At 34.1% G+C, this 13,825-nt stretch overlaps 1 long non-coding RNA gene across 1 annotated transcript; it reads right to left on the bottom strand.

The window, feature by feature from the left end:
• Window positions 1-912: 912 nt before the first annotated feature.
• On the bottom strand, window positions 913-3,257 carry LOC130464408 (uncharacterized). Its single transcript, XR_008924808.1, has 3 exons — window positions 2,337-3,257; window positions 1,839-1,902; window positions 913-1,049 (listed from the first exon to the last, which is right to left on the bottom strand). It is a non-coding gene; the product is annotated as an uncharacterized lncRNA (long non-coding RNA).
• Window positions 3,258-13,825: the final 10,568 nt, after the last annotated feature.

Consider the following 13,825-nt stretch of genomic DNA (forward strand, 5'->3'; position numbering starts at 1 on the left):
TGAACTGTTTTAAAGATGGGTTTGAGGCCCATGGTTGTAAAACATTGGGGTTGAACATTTATCATATATGAAATGCATTTTCATATTCCATTTAATCTTGGTTTAGTATTAAATGATGAGTCCCTTCAATTTGACAATATATTCAAGATAGACTGCCAGGACCAGTCCTGTGACTAAGAAATGTCTATCAAGTGAACTTGAATGTCAAAAGTTGAAAATGGTCCCTGGTCGGAGTTTTCTATAAAGATGGACGCATAGAAAACGTTAGACGACTAGAATGCAAGATGACTAGTAGTTCTGTTTCTTGAACTATGTGGACATGGCAATGTCGTAATCATTTGCATAGATACTTACTTTGGGAAGATTAGTATCGGACAGACCTATGAAAATTTACTGTAAGAGATGAAAATCTGTCATAAGTAAATTTCATTAAAATTATTAGACACTAAATCCTCAATACCTGAGTGATTTGAGATTACTTGTTTGAGAACTGGTTGCTTTGACGTTGACCAACCGTCGCACCGTAAAAGGAGGCTATAAAGGCAACGCTCAGGTAATCACCTATCAAACGAAGTCTAATCTCAAGATCGCAAGATTGGGATTGTCCTCCCATAAATCGGGATGAGATGCTTAAAAGTTGTACAAGGCCACTCGGAGAGCTAGAAACTGTAAAATGCATGGCTGTGCTCGGATGAATAATAGGCTATGATTATCTGTTTATTTGATCAGTTGAACTCTGAAACCGAGAAACACCTCTTGTAACACCCCGACCTCTAATTCACTTATTAAAGCATACTTAGCAGCGGAATTAACCTAATTCGGTCAGGACATTACCTGCCGTAACTCCCTTTTGGGAATTACAAGGCAACCATTAATCATAAGCTATTAAACTCCAAAATTAACATAATAATCCTTTTTAATTCCTTAAGAAAAGTACGTAACTTAATCAAGAATTTTTACTTAAACTTGTACAACTTAACATTAACTTAGGTGAACTTTGTAATAGTGAAATCCTCGCCACTACTCGTTTCCGTGGTCCCCAGCAGTACCTAAAACGCGAAGACATAGTAACGAGTTACCCTAGCATCGTAACATCATTTCAATTCATTTTATTTAATAAACAGGGAGAATAGAATATAGTAAAACATTTATTAAATCAACATTTCAGAAGCATCACTTCGAAAATATCATTTCAGAAATATCATTTCAGGAACATCATTTCAGGAATATCATTTCAGGAATATCATTTCTTTAACCTTTTTCCTTTTTACAGTATTATTCTGGTCATCAGGATTTTACAGGAAAACATGGTAGGACGTCTCCTACGAACAGGGGAAGCCAGTGCTTCATAACAGGGGGAGTCAGTGCTCCATAACAGGGGAAGCCAGTGCTTCTTATCAAGGGGAACCTTGGTTCCATATCAGGGGAAGCCAGTGCTTCATATCAGGGGGAACCTTGGTTCCATATCAGGGGAAGCCAGTGCTTCTTATCAGGGGGAGCCTGGGCTCCATAACAGGGGAACTTGACCAGTTCTTACACTTTCATTTATCATGTTTACATTTCTTTTAGTTGAACATTAATCAGGAAAATTTCATTCATTCAGGGTGGTTCAATAAAACCATTAAATCTCGTTATTTCATAAAATCATTTCTTTCAGGAATAATAATTCATTAAATCGATACTTTGCATAAAGCTGCATTATCATAAAGCAATTCAATCGAATCACATTTGTAATCCCGCAAATCATAAAACATCATTATAAAACATCAATCATTCATAACATCATTCGTACATAAATACATTTCAAAGGGATTGCGGGTACTATCAATAACCGTTACCTCAATTCCATGATTGCTAGGCCTTTTTCCTTGGTTCGTTCGTCCTGAGCTCCGAGTTCGAATTCTTTCAAAATATTAAATTGTTGCATTAGTGTTAAAACGGTAACACTTTAAAATATTTTATAAATAATAAATTTATTAATAGTGAATTTGGAAATAATGAATTTATAAAAATATAATTTTTATAAAATTATTGATAATATTATTAAACGATATTTGAATAAATATATATATATATATATATATATATATATATATATATATATATATATATATATATATATATATATATATATTTAATATATTGATGGAATTAAAATATTATAAATCGATGGAATATTATTTAATTACATAAATTAAAATATATATCATTTAAATCAAATTTTCAGCCAAAATATAAATCTGAAATTATCATTCAAATTTAGATGATTAAAATAAATAACAATTGATTTTCATGAAATATTAACATGAGTGTTTAAATAAAGGAATAGGGCTTACTTTGGAATATTGGGCCAAATAAAAGGGTTGGGCTTGAGGGAATTAAAACCAACGTTCCTAAATGGGAACGTGGTTCCTGTTTCCTGGAATGCAAGGCAAAGCAGAGGCGAGTGAAGAGGGGAAGCAGGGGGCACGAGAGGAAGGAAAAAGGGGCGGCTGGGTGGTCCGCGATCGGCGGCGTGATGGACGGAAGGGGACAGAAAGGGGGCGACGCTGATGGTGGTGTATGCGGCAGCAGGAAGGAAGAAGGGGGGGCGTGTCTGGGTGGCGCGGCGCCAGGAAGGAGGAAAGGGGTGGAGCGTCGCCAGCGCAGCAGCACCACCGTGCTGGCTGGGCGCGAAGGCAGGGGGGTCGAGTGAGGAGGGAGGCAGGGAGTTGGGCGCAAGGAGTTGGGCGTAAGGGCGAGGGAGACAGGGGAGGTGCGTGGTGGTGGTGGGTTGTTTGCGACGGCCGGGAAATAAGGAGGTGGTGGTGCGGTGGTTACAGGCGACAAAAGGGGTGGTTTGCAGGCGGCATTATGCCGGAAAAAGGGGCGAAGAGGGTGGGTCCAATGGCTGAGATTTGCAGTTTATTCAAAGAGAAAATAAAATGGTAATAAACTCTATTGTTTTGATCTTGAAATTCAATGGTGAATAAGATGTTGGTGGCTGATTGCTTGAATCAGAGAAGAGAGAAAAGGGAAGTGAAATTGGTCTCTTGTGTTGAAATTGTTTTCTGAAATTGTTGAATTTGTAAAGGATAAAGTGGAAGAAACAAACTTGGTTTTTGCTTTGAATGGAGACTGAAATGAGGGAAGAAGGAAGGAAGGAAATTTCCTCCTTCTTACTTTGTACGTGGGGAGCAAGGAAGAGAAGAAAATTGGATATTTGCTCTTTAAGGGCATTCTAGTAATTTCACTTAGTTAGGAAAAATTCTGAAATTTCTTTGCTATATTTAGGAATTGATATAAATAGGAATGTTTAATTAAAATCAGATTTTCAAATATTTTTTTTATATATAAAATATCGATATAAAATAAATTTAATTTTCGAATAAAATAAGAACGTTCCGAAATTATTAAAAATTCGAAATAAACAAGATTTAAAAAGGTAGTTTAAGCTCGTAAAAATTAAATTATAAACTCTGGAAAATAAATAAATCGTGTAACGATATTAAAACTTAATCGCAATAAAACTTCGTTAATTAAAATAAAGTTTGAAATTAGGATTTAAAACGGTTTTAAGCTAAATAAAAATAATTTAGCATAATTAATCAAGCTTTAAAAATTCGGGGTATTACACCTCTGGACATAATAAGGATGACAACTCTTACCTTATGTTCAAGAGCAAGCATCGAGCGACAAAGGAATTAGGTAATGCACACTTGTCCCTAAGGACAAGTGGGAGACTGAAAGAAATAATTCCCTTGGTCCAAGTATGCATATAATATTAAGTCTAATAAATGCGGTTCAGTATTAATTAACAAGTTAATAATTCAGTGAGATCAAGTGAGCTGAATGCCTAGCTAGAGGCCGCTTCAGTTCAAGTGGAATTAATGATATTAATCCACAGCTTACTCTTGACTGAACCCGTAGGGTCACACAAATAGTACGTAAACGGATCAAGTATTTAATGGCATTAAATACTCCATCTATGGATATTCGGAATCGACGGATCTTGTTTTCAGTGGGAGCTGAGATGGTCACAAGCAAGAAATGAATACTCCGGAAACGATGATATTGCCGGAAACGGAAATATGGATCGTATCGGAAATATAAATATTATCCAAGTCGTAGATGTTGCCGGAAACGGAAACATGGTACGTATCGGAAAATATTGATGGAAATGGAAATATTGCCGGAAACGGAAATATTGTCTGAATCGGAAATATTATCGGAATCGGAAAATAAATTCCGGAAACGGAAATATTAAATATTTGTTCGAAACGGAAATTAATTCCGGAATCGGAAATATTAAATATTGTTCGTATCGGAAATGAATTCCGGAATCGGGAAATTAATCGGAAGCGTATCGTACGAATTAGCATCGGACGAGGCCTGCCAGACGAAGGCCCAGCACGAAGCCGGGCCATCGCCCAGCAAGCCAGCGCGCCACAACGCACCAGCCAAGGCTGCGCCAGGCCCACCGCAAGGCAGGCCCACCGCGCGCCAAGGCTGCGGCAGCGTGTGGGCCTCGTGGCAATGGGCTGCGAGCTCGCGGGCTGCGCGCGCGCGCATGGCGCCCCTCGTGGGCTGCTGTGCATGCGTGTGTGTGTTTGTGTTCATATACGAATCCTAAAGCTGTCAGGATTCGATATATGATTAAATTCCTAATCCTAAAAGGATAAATTAATTAAATAAGAGTTCTACTAGGATTCTAGTTTAATTAATTCGTATCCTAGTAGGATTCCAGTTCCTTCTCCATACCTCGATAAATAGGTGCCTAGGGTCATAATTTATAGGAACAATTGAAGTATTCTAAAGGTAAGATTTTGAAGAAAAATCAGCCATACACTTGCACCTAAATAGCCGAAATTTCTAAGCAACCTTAAGGGCGATTCTAGTTGGTCAAGCTTAAGGCGGATCCGGACGTGCTGTGGACTATCTACGGAGGGACGAGACTTGGAGTCCTAAAGACTTGTTCTTGTTCGGTTCGGGCGCACCTAGGGAGGGCACGCAACAAAGTGTATACATCTAAACTATGCTAAATGATTATGTGTAAATAATATGCTTTCCTGGCTTTATGGTTTTTTCGCATGATTTATGTTTTGTCATATGAATCATAACCTAACACACATGTCATACAATATTACACTTTAAGCAGTATTGCACATAGAAGTACAACAATTAACAAAGAAATTCAATAACAATATTTGCATATACATCATTTTTTTTAAAAGAAACTCAATAACAATATTGCACATTACTTCATTTTTTAACGAGTTGATGGGAAACATGCTTTAATTATTTGGTGAAAGTTATTCGACGGTGGTTATTGAATGCAACGACGAACTATATAATACATGCATAACGATTCAAGTGTTTTAGTACAATTAAAAGACGAAACTAATTACTAAATTAATTTTGGATTGCATCTCAACAACCAAACAAACTATAGACAAAAATTTATTGGAGTAGAAGAAATCGGAGTTGAATATTAATTGTTTAAAAGGTCGTTCTTTTAATTAGTTTTATTTGTTAATTTTTCCCTATTTCGTACATAAAATTAGTAATTGGTTTAATTACATCATCCTCTAATATAATTATGAATTACTTATTTTGCTAATTATTTAATTTTTACAATTTTAATCATGAAATATCATAATCATTATGTTTTTAATTTGATTGTTTGTGCATGGATTTAAAAGAAGTAATTAGTATCAATGGCAACGAAATACTTACGCGTATTGGCGTGAGATCAACGCTGTTAAAAATGTGGTAGTATTTTTGGGGACAAAGTATTTTTTTTGTTTGATTTAGTTTTATTTTATTTATTTTTGAACTCATAGTACTAATTTTTTTTGGAAAAAATAAGTTGCGTAATTATAATTTTCCGTATTTAACAGTTCAAGATTTTGACAACTAAACAAATTTCCGGATTATATGACTGTTTTTATTTTATAATGACAGAAAAATTTGATTGGGTTATTTTGTTGACTTTTTAAAATTTTAACTTTAGAAATGGCATAATCTTATGAGAGATTGTAAATTTTATGTGTGATTGATCCCTCTTAAAGATTACACGACTAGTAAAAATATTAATCTGACTTTTTTGTTGTTGCCATTTATGGGTTTTGCTTCCTTGTAGGAAATTAGAATAGATTTATGTTTAATTCGAATTTTGCATTCTTAATTGTTCATTACATTAAATTGTGAGTGAGGGTATTTTAGTATTTTAGATAGGGAACACCAGAAGCCTGATTACTGAAATGCCCTCAACTCTTCACTTATATAATAGAGATTTGTTGCGTTCATGCAAAATACCATGTTTTAGTTACATACTAAATCTGGATCATTTTACAATTTACCATCTAATACTATGTTACTGAATTGAATTTTAAATAGGGTCATAATGTTTTGTTTTTTAGGATCTTGATCCTGCTTGGATAAATATTTCCGGCATACTACTATTTGATAGTCAATCATAAATGGTGTCAATGAATTAATTCATATGTAAATTTGTAAAGAAAATCAATATCCATTTCCATATAGTTCAATCAAAATTTATGTCTTCTCATCATAAAGTTTTATTATCATCTATTACAATTTGGAGAGTGGTATTGGGAATGCAAATTCTTGAAGAAAAATACCAAATTTGAGACGAAGTTTCATTATCAAAACATTATGATGTTATTTTTCTTGTCAAATATAACTCTTAGATTTATCTCATTCCCACCTTATTACTAGCTACCAAACAGACCATTGATTGTTACTACATCTGTTTCAAAATGGTATTTACACTTTCTATTTTAATATGTTTCATAATGTTATTTACATTATGTTTTATTCTATTTGTTGACATTAAAATTTAATGTATTTTCTCCGTCCCAAATTAGTCGTTACACTTACTTTTGCACAAAATTTTAGGTGATAAGTGTTTGTTTGGTTATCAATAGTTATTTTATTAAAAAAGTAGTTGTGATAGGAGTTAGTGGGGTATTTTTTTAACAGAATGAGAGAGGAGGGTGTGGGGACAAAAAAATTAGTGGGAAGAGAGAGACAATATAATAATTGTGGGGTCATTCCTAATTTAGAAATGTAACAACTAATCTGGGACGAACGAAAAAAGAAAGTGTAACAACTCATTTGGGACGGGGGGAGTATATTTTTTACGTAGAAATATTTTGCAAAACTAAATTTATTTATTAATTAGTTTTATGTTGATTGTAATAAATAAATAAATAATATTTTTATTAAAGTTCCCTTTTCTCATATTTTGCATGGGACCCTTAAATTATTAGGACCGGAACGACAACCCACCATAATTCGCAGATTAAGGGGAGTACTATACGCAACCTGATTTTACTTGACACAACCCTTTTTACTTTCATTTATTTCATTCTAAAAAAACTCTACCCTCACTTTTATTATTTTTTCTCTCAACCTTTTTTGATATTATTTTGGTTCAAATAAATTTATTTTTTTAGTTTATTGTGTATCTAATCAAATAATAGAATAAATATTTAGATTGCAATGGACGATATTTTTTTACTTGGATTGAGGTAATTTTCGTTTTTTTCCTGTTTTTTCGAGTCTTTTCATACAACTTGTATGAAATTAACACTTCTATTTTGTACAGATTGAACAAAATATAGTTAACTATTTCGTACAGATTGAACAAAATATAATTAACCGTTTCGTACAGATTCAACATAACAGAACTAACCATTTCGTATAAATTGAACAAAACATAAATCCATTCAAAATTGAACATAACATAAATAAGTTCTATCATATGTATAACAAACAACCACTACATGAGCAGTCGACAACTCTTTCATTATAGACAATTGAAAGAACTAGTATCATCATTTTGTTCAATTTGTATGGAATACTTAGTTCCATTATGTTCAATCTGCATGAAATAGTTAATTATATTTTGTTCAATCTGTAAGAAATGGTTAATCATGTTTTGTTCAATCTGTACAAAATAGAAGTATTTATTTCATACTAATTACATGAAAAACTCATAAAATAGGAAAAAAACAAAAATTACTACAATTCCAAGGTCTTCAAAGCCAAAAATGTCGTACATTGCAATCAAAATATGTATTCTAATTTGATTAGAATCATGACCCTAATAAAAAAATCAAATGTGTTTGAACCAAAATAATATAAAAAAGGTAGAGAGAAAATAGTAAAAGTGAGAGTTAAGGTTTTTTTAGAAGTGGAAAAAATGAAAGTAAAAGGGTTGCGTCGAGTAAAACCAGGTTGCGTTTAGCAACGGTGCAGATTAAACTTGCTTGAAATAATAACTTCATGAAAGTTTTACTTATTTTATAAGCTCGATTAAACTCTCATATCAATACCTAGTATTTAAAAAACATAACCATCTCCATTTCAAGGACACATAAGAAACGTCATTTTGAAGACATGTGGCGGACACGTAAGCAACAACATTTTCAAGACACGTGGCCTTTAATCCTCCCTTTCAGCTTCTATAACCTCCAAATTTAATTCAATTTAATTCAATAAAGTAATGAATTAATTTCTTCAATTCCTAATCTTCTCCTCTTCTCCCTCCACCTTCCCTTCCAATGTAACTGAATTGAGTTTGTCATTTCACTCATAACATCCCTTACAACATCCCTTATAAGTACCTCATTTGCAGATCCTCACTCGGATTGCATTTCTCATCCCAAACTATCAAGGCACAATTGAACGTTGTCGGTTGCCTCAAGATCTCTGGTGACTTTCTATCTTTTTCACTCTATTTTAAGTTGAATTCCATTTATATGTATATATGAGTAGTTGATAGTTGATATTTTTACTGCTGGTCCATAATTATTTTTGAAATCAATGTGTAGAATTCAACAATAAGATATTCTATCAAAGGATTGGATTATAAGGTGAAAAGGGACCATGTTAAACAAGGGGGTGATGAGAGACTGTTTTAAATTTTTGGAAAATGGTTTCAGTTATGAGAGACTATTTTCTACAATTTTAGACAACAAAATTATTGATCCATCTTAGATGAGACCATTCTTTTGCGGGTTTAAATTGGCATTCTCTTTGTAAACATATGCATTCGTAGGTAGATTGTCGTTATTTTTTTATTTTGAGCATTATAATAGCAGCTTGTGCAATTGTGCTTTATGTAACTTATCATTTGTTTGAAAAATTGTAGTTTCTCCCTCAAAAAAATAGTTTCAAGTTTCAAGTGAGTAAAAGCCCGTGCGAAGAACGGGCCCAAAAGCTAGTTGAAGTAATAAAAACATAAACCGTGAATTTGGGAAGACGGTGGAGGTGGAGGTGAAGAGGATGGACATTAAAACCTTCTTTTAGCAAACAATCAAGTCTTTAGTTATACGGGATACTTCCGTAGCATAACTTTATACTAGAATATCATATTTTAGAGTTATGGGCTTAAAGAGGAGTTAAGTTAATAAACGGGGTTTAACCTTTTGAACTTTTCACCGTTTAGAACCTATATCTTTTTTTTTCACCATTTGGGACCTAATTCCCCTTTTCCGATCAAATTTAACTAGAGTACATTAAAATGTTAGGTCCTTGGGTTAAAAATTTAAAGTAAATAAAAAGTTTGAGGACTAATCTTTTCATTTTTTCACCTTTCAGGACCTGAACTCTCTTTTTTCACCTTTTGAGACCTCATCCATGTTTTCATGTAATTCCAATTCAATTATTAAAGTTTCTAATCATTAACATATAATAAGCTCAAATTGAAATAATATGTAACTTAATTCATAATAGCCCATATAGATCATTTTGAAACGGAGGTAGTATCTATATATAAAAGGCTTAATACCATAGCGATAACCCGATCTCATATTTATATGGTTAAGTGTAGTACCCCATATTTTTCTTAAATTATAAATATATTTTCTATTAAATGTAACTTTAAAATAAAATTCCCGTTAAAATAATTTGTAAATATAATAAATATATTTATAACTTAATAAAAATACGGGGTATTACACTTAATCATATACTCCAATTAGCTTTTTCAAAAGGTCAAACCTTTTATTTATCTCAGGCTCTTTTTCCATCAAACCTCTCCTACTAATTAACCAAACAACCCCAATGATTACCCGCTATTATTTACCGCTACTCGCTACTCTAACCACTACTCGCTACTTAACCGCTAACCGCTAACCGCTAAACACTAACGCTAATTTTGCCAAACAGGGCCTAAATCAGTATTGAAAGGCACTTCAATTCGTAATAGACAACATGCCTTATTGTAAACAAAGAAATAGAGTGTTGCATACTTTTTGCTGTGCGTCGTAGGCAATCTTTTGGATAGCCAAACACTTCAGCTACGTATTTTAGCGCATGAGCACTTCTGTTCAATTTTACATCAAAACAAATGAAAAAACATTAGTTAAGAACATATTAGCTTAAATCGAAAACCTTCGAAATTAAAGAATGTCATACCATCTTCTTGACGGAAATTCCAACGGGCTCAAGGTATCTGTGGTGCCTAACCTAGCCGCTTCCCCTCTCTCTCTCCCTCCCTCTTTTCTTCTCTCTTTTTAGGGGTTATAAAAATTAGGGTTTTTTTAGGGTGGAAATAATTTGGCTATTTTTCTTCATTTCTGTTATGTGTTTTTACGTTAGATCTCAATAAAATTACATACGTTGGTAATTATAATGCAATACAGACTCCTTTAACATGATAATGCTTGTGGACCCGTTTCAGTGTTTGTCGTGGGTATTGTTTTGGAGTATTGTTACGGAGTTGTGGTTTACACCAGATTCCTTATAAATACTCCTTTATTTATTCCAATAAAATTACTCAGAGATACACTGAGAAACAAAAAAAACCCTAAAAAATAGATTATCTCTGTCATCATTGTCCCATAGAGATCTGAGCAGTTCTTGAAGTAATTCCATCCTTCCAATCGGGGTACAGAGTTGGAAGGTAGCTGTGTTACCCTTGGGGAACAATCGTCACTGAGAACCTTGTACCGGTGGTGGCGAAATACGCTTCTAGGGCAGGCGTAAAACCCGTCACAGCTTTTGAGATCAATTATTGAGTATTGTATTTCTTACCTATTATTTTATTGTTAATTTTTCACGGTTACAACGCATTATTTCCAACAATCTAGAAGCGTATTTTGTAACCGTTGGTTTTTTGAATTGCACCGATTCACAATTTATATTAGGGGAGGAAGATTTTTGTTACTTGTTTGATCCAATCGGTAAAACTAAAATCTGGGGTATGGCTAATATTTCTATTGGCTACGATTGAATGGCTTATTGAATTAGATAATCCTCCGCAGTAATTACTTTGTCGCATTGAGTTGCATTGAGTAGACAAAGTTTAATACTTTCATTTTTCAACCAATTACTCCCTGATTTGAGATTTGAGGGTTAATATTAAGTTATGCAAACGGTATAATTAATTACGATTACGGAGTATATGTGTCTGGCATGCATAATTGAATAGGAATATTTAGATGGTCTTGGGATTGGTTAAAGTTTCCTACTGAACTCAAGGAATTGGAGGTATGTGTAATTGTCAACAATGTAAAACTGTAACTAATGATAATTGCTACGCATAAGACTATTTTGTTTGAATCCTTGATATTGGAAGCAATAACTGACATAAGAGGAGTTATTTTTTTTTTGGAGAGTTTGATGTTCACTCAGATCGAATGAATCCAGTTTCCAATATTTGGTATCGCGGCTAGCTAATAGTAAATTGCAGTTAAGCTTTTTTGAGATTGGTGGTTGTGAGCCAACGACATGGTGAGAGTAGGACATTAATCCTACTGGTTCAAAGCGGTTATTTTTTAAGGTTTCCTGCTAAAGGTTAAAATTAGCCACAACCAACCCGTGGCAAAGAAGACAAGCCGCACTCAAACCGTGGAGTAGGCTGCCCCATGACACATTTGTATGACAATACAAGCACGGGCGCTTAAACGGCATGAGACAAAATCATTGATTAAGGATGATCAAGTTCGCATATCCGACATTTGCATTCAAACAAGTTTGTGCAGTAAAAGGGGAGTTCCTTCCTTTGATTTACTTTTGTAAAACTTTAACTTATTCGCATAATTTATTTTATGTTCCCTCTATTGCAAAGGTGGGAATCGTAAGGGTTAAAGCTAAATTTCGAAGACTAACAAATGTGTTAGTTGTGGTTTTGTGCGTTGGTTGCTAACAAGGTTGTGCGGGTTTATTATACTTGGACGCATAGTTAATGTGAATACCTGTTTGTAGAGCTAACAATAAAGATGAGGATGCCCGTCTACTACTATGGAGAGCACGAGCATTAATAATAGTATATACATCATGCTTGATGTCAGGGAAGTTTCTTCTCCAAATTTTAAATTGGCAAACTCAAACTTATTTACATAATATGTAGTTATGTTCCCTCCATTGATGTTTGGTATGCTATTAGTTGATACTTTGATGGTCAATGTGGGGGTGTGAGTTAGTGTTTGAGGCCAATGGGCTAGTCTTACTAGAAATGGGGAGTATGTTGGCAAACTAACACTTAAGCAATGATATGAGTAGTTTTATTAAACTAATTTCATGCTATTGGTCTTATTATGAGCATATTTGATGCATATGTGTGTGTTCCTATACGTGGTTGACATTGATAGTGTTCGTATGCGTTGTGTGAATAATATGTTGTCGCATTGCACACTCGTTGATGCTTTAAATGAGACTAAAGTTTCTATTTTCTCAATTTATGATAAAAGCCAGACCGAGACAAATGAGTCGGTGAAGGTGGGGAGTGTGAAAGAAATCTCCATAATTCACCGAAAGGTACAATGGGAAGAGGATCAAATGAGTAGGTTTGATATGCCCATTGAGTAACGATGATGAGCCTAATTAATATGAAATTTTGGTCAATATCATTGGATCCTACAAGTCAAGAATCAAGATGCATACAATTAGAAAGGGCTATTGGATGATGGCCCAATGTGGGGGTAAGTAACTTTATCGCATTTCTTTATATTGTCATTCACTAGTTACTGTATGTGTGAGTTGTCAGGTACAATGAGTTAATTACCAAAGTGTGACACATTCGTGCAATTTAGACACGGGAAGATACAGTTATTTGTGAATGTGATACCTTCCTTGAGTGTGTGAGATATATTAAAGAGAAAATATTCTTTAAGTAAAGTCTTGGCACGAGTTGGTGTCAAACTAGTTAAGGGGAAGGGTTTTTAAAATATATGTTGTGTTCAATTTCTACAGAAAACACTTGTTAGGATGAGGTTATGCTCTTAATGAATCTATATCCCGAATTTGGGTGGTTCTATGAGGGAACTTGATGGATTCACCGTTTTGTGTGAGGTTGAGTATTTTACTCTTAATGTATCTAGCCTTATGGTCTCCTAGAACGGGTGGTACTATAAGAAGCCTTGATAGATACACCGTTTATGATTGGGAAGGTTAATCCTTGTTGCTCTTATGAGTCCATAGTCCTATTGTGTGGATGGTTCTTATTATTGAACTTGATGGATTTAAGATTAAAGTATCTAGCCTCATTGACTTCACTTACTAAGTGATTTCATGAGAAGACGTGATAGATACATTGTGCAATTTGTGAGATGAACAATATGTTCTTAATATATCCATAGCTCCTTTGAGTGGTCCTAATAAAACGGACTTGGTGGATATACCGATGGGTAAGGTTGGATGTTTAAAATCCTTAATATCTTCATATCCTTTTGGGTGGTTTATGTGGTAAAATAGACTTGATGAGACACCTATGTGAGTAAGAGGGGATGACATCCTTCTATGAAAAATATTTTCGTTGTTTTTCTAATAATACTCACTAGAATCCAAGGGAATGTTGGCCTCGTATGACGTT

Source organism: Spinacia oleracea, chromosome 6 (genome assembly GCF_020520425.1).
Source record: "Spinacia oleracea cultivar Varoflay chromosome 6, BTI_SOV_V1, whole genome shotgun sequence".
In the NCBI taxonomy this organism is placed as follows: Eukaryota; Viridiplantae; Streptophyta; class Magnoliopsida; order Caryophyllales; family Amaranthaceae; genus Spinacia; species Spinacia oleracea.